At 39.9% G+C, this 12406-nt stretch overlaps 1 protein-coding gene across 1 annotated transcript in view; it reads right to left on the bottom strand.

Annotated features, from left to right (window-relative positions):
- STK3 (serine/threonine kinase 3) overlaps positions 1-12406 on the bottom strand; it is a 276517-nt gene that overhangs the window by 13537 nt on the left and 250574 nt on the right. The window lies entirely within an intron of this gene.

Genomic DNA, 12406 nt, shown 5'->3' on the forward strand with positions numbered 1-12406 from the left:
TTGGCAGCATTATGATGTCTGACCTCCATGTTTAGAGCCACAGAGATTGCAGAGGTTGTTCTCTATACTTTCCAGGGGCCACCAGGACCCAAGGAAAGGGAGAGGTACCCTAGTCTCTTCTTTCCTAGAATACGCCAACATGACCCCGGTTACCCTGCAGGCCTTGGCTCCACCTACAGAAGTCTGCTACCTACAGAACTCTTTGCGAGAGACACGGACATCGCTCTCTTATTCCAGGCATCTTTTCCTTATGTCTATGTTAATATGCCCCCCAGACTCCCAGAACTTCCCCACTGAGTTCTGCTCCAGTGGCACGTCAGTGGGTTTGCTGGTTCAATCAGCTTAGCGAGCAGCTGGCTGGGATACTAGATGCCAGTCTCCCTTTCCTGCAGCCACCACCAATCTGTGACTGGCTCTCTGGAAGACATCCCTCCACCCCCGACTTTAGTCGAAGCAAGAAGAAAGCTACTTTCTTCTTCTACTAGACCACTGGATTGTGAATTCCATAAGGGTAGAACTTTCTCAATGGCTGCATCCCCAGTGCCTAGAACACTACCTGGAACAGGTACCTAATAAATATTTACTGAATGAAAGAAAGATGGTAGGACTTTTAGTAAACCCCGGAGAGAGATGTCTGGCCTCAATTGTCGGTGGCTCTCCTCAGAATATGGGGTACTGCAGTCTTCAGCTATGGTCTCTAGTGCCAACGTGTGGCAACAGGAAAAGTCCTCTTCAACACTGTGGCACATATCTTTTAACTCCAAAAAAGTAAAATAAAATAAAAAAGTGTGTGTGTGTGTGTGTGTGTGTGTGTGTGTGTGTGTGTGTGTGTGTATGTGCACGCGCGCGCGCACTCACGCTATCAAGTAGGAGCACTTACAACTTAAGTAAAGGAAAAGGAGTATCTGGGAAAATCAGGGTATTATCCAGCATATTTAGTTGATTCCACTACAGGATGGTCTCATGCTCCATTACATGTTTATTCTGCAAGCCGGATAATACATTTATTTTGATTCCGACTCATTCTTTTCCAGAAAAATGGCTTCTGTAAAAAAAATTCTTCAAAATGATAATAAACACCACAGTTTACTCTTTTGACAAACATGCATTGAATGAAGTGCCCTGGGAGGATAGAGTTCTTACCAATATCACCAAGAACAACCATTTGTAGCTTTCTACTGCAGCAGTTTCACAAAACTTACTCTGACGATTTAAATTCCTATCTTAAAGATGCAAAATTTACTTCGACAAATCTCTAAAAAGTTTAAAAATAGAGGTCAGCTGAAAACCACAAATCATGAAACTCAGGTTGCAATTTTTTTAAGTAGTGAAACAACACCTACAAATAAGCAGGTACCTCTGACTCTAGTTTTGAGGCATCAATCTACCACAGAAGAGGAATCATGGTCTGATGCAAATATGGCAAAATATTTTTTTAAAACTTAGCAAAGACAAATTTTGATCAAAGTTATTCATCCTTACTTGCCACATGGGCCTCAGAAAATAAAATTTACCAAAAATATAACATTTAACATAAATATTACTTTTAGATTGGCATGATTGGTGGCTGAAACAGTATTTTAAATTTCCCAGATATTAACATACAAATTCATGAATTCAATCAAAACTCCAGGAAGATATTCAGGGATTTAAAAGAATACACATCAGAGAGCTCCTATGAAACGTTAAAAGAAAAAAAAAATTCCTGCCTACTTTAATAACAATCAGTCTTATGCAAACTTCAAAGCAAAACCACTAACTGAGTAAAACTGAAGATGACAGCTTCTGCCCTTGTCCTTTCGTTAATAACTTTTAAGATATGTTCATAAATGTTATTAATCTAAGATAAAAGAAAACAGAAAATGAGATTAAGTGAACATAAAACTGGCTAAATTAAATGTGTCTTATGGGGGGGCATCAACTTTCAAACGTAATGTTTCAAACTTTTGACTTTCTGGTTTAGGGAGAGGACAGTAGTGTTTATGAGGTATGTCGTCATCTTAGACTCACAACTATTATGCATAAGTCACTGAAAATTAAGATGACAGTAATATGCCAGTGTCATTTGCAAGCAAAATAGCTTAAGCGTAAAAATTTATAGCAAACTAAAATTTTTACACTTAGGGGACTACAGTAAAATGAATTTTTCATGAAGGCTTTTTTTTTTTTTTTGGTCTGAGAATGGCACCAAATTAGATTTTTAAAAATTGTTTTTGGTACCAACTAATTTAATAGAGAACATGGCATCAAACTTGTATTTGTAATACCACCTTGTAAAATGAGCACATTCCCAACGTTCCCAGAACTTTCCAGCGTGGGCTTGGAACAAGCTATCGCTATCATCTCTCACAGAGGCAAACACTTTTGGTGAGATCTTCCCTTGAACCAAACACCTGCTTGCTGAGTGCCACCACTAATGCAGACATGGGAACAGAAGCAAGAACAGGACATTGAGGGATTCACGTTAACTGGCCAATCTCACTTTGCATCTCCCGGGAAGCTAGGAGGTTGTGGTCTCTTGTGGAAACTTGGGGATCAGAATGTGAGCTCTGGCTTGAATACTATACATTAATATGACGCAGTTTTGCTAGCAAATCTTAACATTTTATTTTTCAGGATGAAATTTCACCTCAGCCTTAAATGGTCCAATTTTAATGATAAAAGGAAAAATGCATCTTTAATTACTTATCAAATGAAAGACATACTATTGGTTTACCTCCTGTGGCAAAGTAACAAAAAAGCATATGGCTGTTAAATTCAATGTGCTCTTGAGGAACTTTCCGTAAAATGTTTTTAGCAAGTGACTGGCACATGCTGTTATTCAGAGGAGCTAATCCACTGGATGATTATCCTGAAATTATTTTGTATTAGTATACAGTATCACGTAACTTCCAATCCTTAAGAAATGACCCAACAGACCTAGTACCAACAAATGTCAGAATTCTCCAAAGCATTCTTAGACAAAAATATTGTGAGAGAAATTTCCTTTGCCTCATTAGATTCAGAGCAGGAGGAAGTCATTTTGAAAGATCATGCAGAGGAATTACCTTCAAAGTGACTTAAATATTGCAATCTGGTCTACACAACACTGTCCGTTTTTGGGTTCCCATGACACCCACCCCATTTTTAGTTAGGAAGATCCAGGTGAATGAAACTCTTCCTGCTCTAAGTTCTTTTAACCAAAATGCATAATCTTCTGTCAGGCAGGCCCACTCCAGTCCTGTGGTCACCAATCCGCACATCTCTCCTGCTCACCCAGAAGGAAGAAACAGGCACTGGCCCCTCCTCAGAGATAAGCTCAAGGCCTCCTCTCAACCCTACTCATTCCAGAGTCTTCTACATAGACCACCCTCACTCTCTTAGCCCATCTGACAGAAAAGCTGACTGTGCTTGACCATGCTGTCCAAGGAAGGAGAGAGGACTCTAAAATACTGAGGCAGTGGCAGATTTTGTCACCTATCTCCTAGTTTTCTATAGTTTTTCAATCACTAGAAATTTTGTTTTTTATTGACCTTTAATGAATGTCATCCTGAATTATACCAACTAAAAATGAAGAGGGCAGATTTCCTACTAGGTAGTTTTGCTAGGTCAACAGCAGTGGGAGTTTCCCCATCCCCTGCCAAATCTCTGCTCTGAGTATAAAAATGAAGGCACTGTTTATTGATTTTTAAGTAGTGGGTTTTTAACTTTGCAGAATGATGAAGTACTGAATAATTGGTAACTATTTTGTAAAATCTCTTAAATCTCATTAAGAAATTAACTTATAGGATAACTGAGAGCAGCAAAAGTGGAAGCAGTAGGATAGAATACAATGAAATCCTCCTAAATCAACTGAATTGTGACCACCGTGATTTCTGAATGGGTGAGCCTCTTTTAAAAGGTCAAGGGTAACATGAAAAGCTCAATTGGCTCAGCGTTAACAAGTTTACAAAGGAGGGGAATAGGTTTCCAGCTCAATCCCTGGTCCCTGAGAAGGCAGATGGGCCAATATCAGATCAATGGTGATTGGAACCGAGAAAGCATGACACCACTGAGTTCTACAGATAATAATTAGTGGCAGTTCCTGAACCCCTCTCAAAAGGGCAAGCTCTCAGTCGCTAAGGAAGGGCTAGGTCGCTGGCTATCGGCACCCTCTAGTGGCCAGATTTGGCACCACAGGTTGTCTGCCTTCTCAGAGCAGAGACCTGCTTCCATTTTTTTTTTTTTTTTTTTTTAAAGCATAATATACAGTATTTCAGAATCTTTTTTGGTTAGAGAAACAATCACCACTACCATTTCTGGGCTACAGGTATGTGGCCAACTACTTACTAGGTGTAAATTTGGAACCCCCAAAAGTAAGCTATTATAATGATTCAAAGAGAGAAAATGTTCTTCCAAAGGTATTTAAAATCTCGTGGGTGAAGCTACTTAAATGAAAAGATCCGGTCAGAACTTGGCTATTTATAATTTAATCTTCTGAAGGTACTTATTTTATAAGCAATATTATTTTATATATTGATTCATATCACTATAAATTTCATACACATCACAGCTCACATCTATTGAGCACATGGCACTGGCAGACAGTATGCTGTTAAATGACTCTGCTGTCATCTGAAGGGCACTGTTCTGTGAAACAGTACTGTTAACACCACCATTTTTCTGAGTTAAAATTGTCAGGGGCACCAAGAATTTAAACTTACCCAAGACACTTAGCTGCTAAAAGGCATGGCCAGGATTCGAATCCAAGGCAGCCTAATTTCAGAGCTGGCACTTTGAAACATTACCCTATACAGAGATACAGAGTTTACCAGCTGCAGTAATTTTCCCCCCAAAAGAGATGGTTTCTTAGAGATTTTTAAATTAGATGTAGATTAGCACAGAAACTTACGAGTCACTGATGCTTAAGTGGTAAGTGAAAGCCCTGTGCTAGCTGTGTTCATTTCTTATCACGCTTATTCAAGTGTGCTTTGGAGTCAAAGGGGAGCTTGTAATTGGCCAGGAGAGCCTGGGGCCTAATATTTTTCACATCATAATACATTTTAAAATATTTTACACTTTACATGTTTACAGACATATCAGATGGACCTCATAGTAATTCTGTGAAATGGGACAGATAACCTGGAAATAGGCATTATTCTGACTTTATAGATAAGATTAATGAGGTTTAGGGGCGCCTGGGTGGCTCAGTCGGTTGGGCCTCCAACTTCGGCTCAGGTTATGATCTCACGGTCTGTGAGTTCAAGCCCCGCGTTGGGCTCTGTGCCAACAGCTCAGAGCCTGGAGCCTGCTTCGGATTCTCTGTCTCTGTCTCTCTCTGACCCTCCCCCGTTCATGCTCTGTCTCTCTCTGTCTCAAAAGTAAACATTAAAAAAAAAAATTAATGAGGTGTAGAATGATTTAGTGGCTTCCTTAAATAACACAATTTCCTCAAAATCTAAGATCTCAAATGACTGAATGTACAAGGTATTAGGCTAAGTCTACAATCTTTATCTTCTGTTACACGGAAAATAAAAATGAGAATTTTCACAGTAAACCGAAAGATGTTTTACTTATGCCAAAAATTTGGTTTCATATTATTTCTTTGTTTACAAGAAATAATTTAATACTAATTACTATAGCTGAACTAGCAAAAATCCACAGAAGAAGGTAAATGAAAATCAGTAGGTAAAAAGCAATAGAAAAAAAAAATAACAGCTCTGGATCATAAAATCCATACTAAATTGGGAGCAAAATGGCCCCCGAATTATGAGGTTAAGATGAATGATTATGCAAGCACTTAGCATTTTAAAATTCTTTAATTTTGTAAAGTACCTTCAAAAATGTGTTACTTTTTGATAACCCCTGAGAGATCATTAGGAGGCATAATAGCCTTTATTTATATGGCAGATAAAGAACAGATCAAAAGTACTATGAAAGAAAGCTATTACTTTTGATTAAAAGAAAGTAGCTTGTGATTCTCATAACAAGACAAAGCTCCAAGTTCTTTCTGAATAGAAAGCAATGCAGTGTAGAAACATTCCTGCCCACCCATCTTCCATACACTCTGATTTAAGGGAGGATTCATACCTCCCCTCTGATCCAAGGCCAGATTGCCAGGGTGGTCTTAGAAACCTATCTATATGGTTCTCTTTCTTTGTGCACCATCAAACTCTTTAAACATCAGAACTGAAATACTTTCCAAATACATCCTGTGTTAAACACAGCAAACCACCCCTCTAGTTGCCATACTTCTCTTTTCTCCTCTTGAAAGTCAAACGTCTCAGATGTTGGAGAAAAAGTGTCTACTTTCTAAAATGGTAACCACACTTCAACTCACCTCACACTGTTTCTGCCCCCTCATGTTCTCCACACCACTCTTCTTAAGTCACTAAAATCAAATGAATTTTTATAGTTTTTATCTTGTTTGACCCTCCCCCCCCCCCACCCCCCCCGCCAAGCTGCACTTCACACTACTGTTCACTCCCTCCTCCTCCTTCTTCAGGTCCTAACCTAGCAATTAGCAGGTGCCTAATAAATTCTTGTTCAATAAGCTAAAAGAACTAAGCATAAATATATCCCCATAGTCCAAGAGTTTTCCTAGTCTTGTAAATATCTTTTCAGGGTCTGCAGTTTCTCTTGATTCTGTTTAATTTTGAGGTGGAATTTTGCCTTGACCAGACACTGACAAGCTTGAATTCTTAGTAATCAATGTGTAATTTGTCTAAAGAGCTGCCTATCACAGACAAAAGAGTAGATGCTACTATTTTAGTAATATCTGCTAATAGTAGATAGTAACAAGGGATGATGCATCACCACCCTGGCTGTGACTCATAAATAATACATTAATAATAAGTGCCATTTTACATTTCAAAAACCACTGTGGAAGATTCTGTGTATCAATTTATCAGTGTTTATCATCACTATGGCACATTTAAAGGTATGCAGAACAATTCAATATTAATCATTAAAGACATTACTGTGATGGCGTTTCGTGAAATCAGAATTCATCCGTATACCCACATTCAACAAACTAAAATGTCTTGATCAATATATTACCACAATTTCATATTAGGAGCCTCAATTCAAATCGTTGACATCTTACTGTTGGGTAGACGCCAGAGGTTGGTAGACTCTCAGGTTCAAGTGCCTGAAAGGCTTCTGCTTAACATGTGAATATCAACTTGGTCAGAGATACCAAGAACAGTGGCCAGAAGAGGAGGCAGAATGTAGAATACCTATCTACATAAGAAATAATGAGGGAAAAGACCATGATAACAGAGATGGTTTACCTTAGCTTACCTCAAAAGCCTTTCATTTCTCAAGCACAATGAAGCAGTGTTAGAGTTGACTGCAATAGGTTTTTTACTAGATTGTTCTGAAGGCTGCTATGTTTTGGAAAGTAAAAAATCATAGTATCAGAAACATTAATCCATAATAAGATTAAATACTATCTGAAGAAAATACCCCCAGGTCATATAACAAAAATGAGGTCTGAGCAGAAAAAGTATGCATCTGAAATATTTAAAAATAAAGACAAATCTTTTTTTAAGTTCTTTTTTTTTAATGTTTATTTCTTTTTGAGAGACAGAACGTGAGCAGGGGAGGAGCAGAGAGAGAGGGAGACACAGAATCCAAAGCAGGCTCCATCCGGCTCTGAGCTGTCAGCACAGAGCCTGATGTGGGGCTTGAACTCATGAACCGTGAGATCATGACCTGAGCCAAGTCAGACGCTGCCCAAGACAATTAAATCTTTTAAGGGCTTTTAAAGCAACATCTGACAGCTATACTGTAATAAAACTAAACATCAAGCTTAAAGAAGTGAAACAAAACACTGCCACCATGTCCCTGTGGGCTAAAACTTTGAGAATCTTGTAAACAGCAGGTTTAACAATAATAATTTCCCCCCAAATTTGGAACAATGCTCCCCTAGAATTTCTTGTTCTATGTGTCAATGACCTTTTTTTTTTAATTTTTAAAAAAAATTTTGAATACTTATTTTTGAGAGAGAGAAAGAGTACGAGCGGGGAAGGGGCAGAGAAAGAGGGAGACACAGAACTGGAAGCAGGCTCCAGGCTCTGAGCCATGAGCACAGAGCCCGACGCGGGGCTCAAACTCATGACCGGTGAGATCATGACCTGAGCCGAAGTCGGACGGACGCTCAACCGACTGGACCACCCAGGCACCCCTCAATGACCTTTCTTAGCTTACTCCCAAGTGGGACCATTTGAGTTGCTGATTACATTCTTATTTAATCCTAACAGCTAATCATGACATACTGGTCGTGACATAATCATGACAGTTGGTCATGACTAAGTATAGGAGACAGAGTAGCGTGATGTTCAAATTTATTTTAAAGTTAGGGGCGCCTGGGTGACTTAGTCAGTTAACTGTCCAACTTCGGCTTAGGTCATGATCTCGTGGTTCATGAGTTTGAACCCTGCCGTCGGGCTCTCTGCTGTCATGTCGGAGCCTGGAGCCTGCTTGGGATTCTGTGTCTCCCTCTCTCTCTGCCCCTGCCCTGCTCACGCTGGGTCTCTCTCTCTTTCAAAAATAAATAAAAACAAGGGGTGCCTGGGTGGCGCAGTCGGTTAAGCGTCCGACTTCAGCCAGGTCGCGATCTCGCGGTCCGTGAGTTCGAGCCCCGCGTCAGGCTCTGGGCTGATGGCTCAGAGCCTGGAGCCTGTTTCCGATTCTGTGTCTCCCTCTCTCTCTGCTCCTCCCCCGTTCATGCTCTGTCTCTCTCTGTCCCAAAAATAAATAAACGTTGAAAAAAAATTAAAAAAAAAATAAATAAATAAAAACATTAAAAAAATTTTTTAAAAAGAAAGTGAACTATGTAGCACCATAAGCACTATCTATACCTCAGATATATTTCAAGGCAAAGGTAGATACATTGGGCAGAGAAAACGTCAACATTTGACACTTGACATTTAATCCAATGCACTTAATGTAAGTTACAAGTTTTTATTCAAACTCTTGGGGGAGAAAAGTTTCATGTTCCAAGTGTATGCAACGTAATAATGTCCTCTGTTTTCTCCAGATAATTTGTCAAAATCAAAGGTGTAGAGGGAAGGTGAGAGTCATGCAGTGATTTTCTTGCAGATGTGAAGACTTGGGAGCGCCTTTGTCTAGTGCTCAGAGCTTTACTGCCTCACAAACTCTAACACGGGGCAGAGACTTGGGAGAGGTGATGAAAGGTCCAAAATAATTACTGGGACTAATCAGAATTGCAAAGGACACTGACATGAGGTCACTGTAACAGAGTTATACTTTATACTTATCGGCAGTCTTAAATGGCTATGGGTAAATGTTCTGGTTGTGTGGGCCCCTTGTAACTAGGATATTCATTCCAACAGAAAAGGGGGAAAAATTGATTCCAGGTGAGAACAATGTCTCTTTCTCTCTCTCTCTCTCTCTTTTTTTTAAGTTGAGAACTGACAATCTTGTTCAGGCAAATGAAAAAGGCAAATACAGGAACAGATTTTAGAGCTGCAATAAAACACAGCTTACCAAAAAAAATCAACGTGGTACTTCTAATGACATAAATAATAGATACTGAGCAAGTGACAATTATTCATAATTTATTTCATTTCAAAAATAACCATAGCCAAAACTATTTTTAGATTCAACCCCCAAAGTTTTCAAGTTCTCTAAGATTTATAAATTATATCACTGTTGATGATTTCCTCTACCATCACATACATGTCCATTGAAAGACAAGTCCTAACTCCAGCTCCATAGCAGCCAAGATACATCCACGATGGCCATGGCTGAGGACTGATGGTTCCTGTACTACTCCTATCCACAAATCCCACTCATGGGTTCTTTCCCAAGAGTCCCTTAGCAGTTCATTCCATAACTTCCCATTCCACCAGATGCCTTCCACCAGAAATGGTCACCCCTGCAGCTCTGACTGCTGGACAGGCATGGGAAAGCTTCAATGATGGGGTATAAAGTTGCAATGCTGGCCTAGCATAATATTAGACCAGGAGGAATGGCCCTAATGAAAGAAAGGGACAAGGAAAGAAAAGGACACAGAGAAAGGCTCTAGAAGTCTGTTGCAGGGTTTCTCAACCTTGACAATATTGACATTTTGGGTTGCCCAGTTCTTTGTTTTGGAGGGCTGTCCTGTGCACCGTAGAGGGTTTAGCAGCAACCCTGGCTTCTACTAACTAGATGCTCCTAGCATTCCCCCCAAATATCTCCAGACTACCAAACGGTCCTGGAGTACAAAATCATCCATAGTTGAGAACCAGTGAACTTCTCTGAGCATCCTAGACACAGAGAGGTGTAGGAAAAAAAACTGAAGAGAGAGAGGGACCTGAATTCAGACTCTTGAGCTATGTGTGGAAGAAGGTAATGCCTCTTGGAATGTGCTTCTCTCTCTGAACATTACTCAATGGAATGGAAATTTTAGAGTGAGCACAAGGACAAAGGCACTAGAGGTCAGAGAAGTGAGAGAAATCTGTAAATAAGAATTTCAACTTCAAGTAATCTGCCTCTGACAAAGTGATCCCTGTGTATCTTCCTAAGAGTACTGAAACTCTTTTTGTTAAGGATCTGGCTTATTACAAAGCCCATCAAGAAGCACACTGAGACAGATCTGAGGGTGGGGTGGGGAAAGGGAAGGGTTGTTGAGAAGTGGAGAAGGGCTTACCATAGCTAAACTAAACTTAAGGCAGATCAAGTTTGCCTTCTGAGCAGAGAGTAAAGACCCGAAACATAGAAGAGGGTCACAGTGCAGCTTCTTAGCCAACTTTTTGAGGTCAAATGCCTGGGCTTCTCACTGAGGAAGGTGGCAGAACCTAGAAAGACCCTTCCCATTCCCCAGGGTTTCCAGAGGGACTTCATATGAGTAAAACCAACCTTAGGAAAGCAAAATGACATTTTATTTTCTGCCTCCTCATTTATTAAGTTGTGTGACTTGAAGAAAATCATGTGAGTTCTTTCAGTTTCTGAGCCTCTCAAATAAAATACAAATACTATAACTCATTTCACAGGGTTGTTCTGAAGATTACATGAAACCACATGGTAAAGGCCAAGCACAAGTGTGGGCACAGCTGGCTCCTGGCCCTTCTGTCTCCCCTTCTTTTTAAACTCTCTTTCCCTTTCAGGGACGCCTGGGTGGCTCAGTCGGTTGAGCGACCGACTTTGGCTCAGGTCATGATCTCACGGTTTGTGAGTTCGAGCCCTGCGTTGGGCTCTGTGCTGACAGCTCAGAGCCTGGAGCCTGCTTCCGATTCTGTGTCTCCCTCTCTCTCTGCCACTCATGCTCTGTCTCTCTCTGTCTCAGAAATAAATAAACATAAAAAAAATAAAAAATAAACTCTCTTTCCCTTTCAGCTCACATATACATGCCCACATCCATGCCAGCCTGTACTGACAGAGCTTTCTGCCATCCACTCTTCTATACTACATTTCCTGGCTTCTGTCATCACCTTGTTCTGGGATTTTCCTGTCTCCCCACACCCCTGATGGGGCAGTGGTACCTGTTGCTAAGTACATCAAAATTCTTTCACCTCTGGTGACAAAAGTGTGTGTGTCAGGGTGGCAAGGAGGAGGATGCAAGAAACAAGAATGTTAGTTGTGAGAACGATAAACTTTATCTTTATGACTGTATTACCCTTGGCAGTCCTGATCGACTCCACCTGATGGAGACATAAAGAATCTGTCTGTGTGATGGTGTGGGCATGTAGTTTAGCAGGAAGCCTAAGAGGCAGTTAAAGGGTCAGAAAGCATGTAAGGAGTTCAGTTTTTGGTATGTTTGGTACGTCAGAGTAAGCTCCTAGTAGACTAACTCTTTCACAGATAACAACCTTCAATTGTGGACAAAATACAAAAAGCAACTACTAATCTGGGGAGTTAACAAAAACACTTTCCCTTCCACAACAAAACATCTACCATGTTTGGGATATAACCCAAAATTACTTGACATCTCAACGTCAGGAAAATATGATCCACTCTCAAAGGAAAAGATAATCAACAGAGATCTACCTTGACATGACCCTCATAGAGAAACTGACAGGACTTTAAAGCAGCTATAATTAAACTCAGTAAGGGAAAATATGCTCATAATGAATGAAGAAATGGGAAACCTCAGCAGAGAAACAGGAAACATAACAAAGACCCACATGGAAATTTTAGAGAAACGAAAAACTGAATATGTATCTGGAATGAAAGTTTACTGGATATGCTTAATAGCAGGATGGAGATGACAAAAGATCTGCTGGAAAAAGATCAATAGAAATTATCCAATTTGAAGAAGAGAGAGAAGAGACTGAAAAAGAAAAAAAGAGTTCAGGGACTTCCGGGATAATGTCAAGAGATTTAACAGATACACTGGAGTCCCAGAGGTTAGATAATGAGTGAATGGGGTGGGGGTGGGGGGATATATATACATAAAATAAAATAAAATAAAATAAAATAAAATAAAATAAAATAAAAT

This window comes from Herpailurus yagouaroundi, unplaced genomic scaffold (assembly GCF_014898765.1).
Source record: "Herpailurus yagouaroundi ecotype Mexico unplaced genomic scaffold, PumYag 186, whole genome shotgun sequence".
In the NCBI taxonomy this organism is placed as follows: Eukaryota; Metazoa; Chordata; class Mammalia; order Carnivora; family Felidae; genus Herpailurus; species Herpailurus yagouaroundi.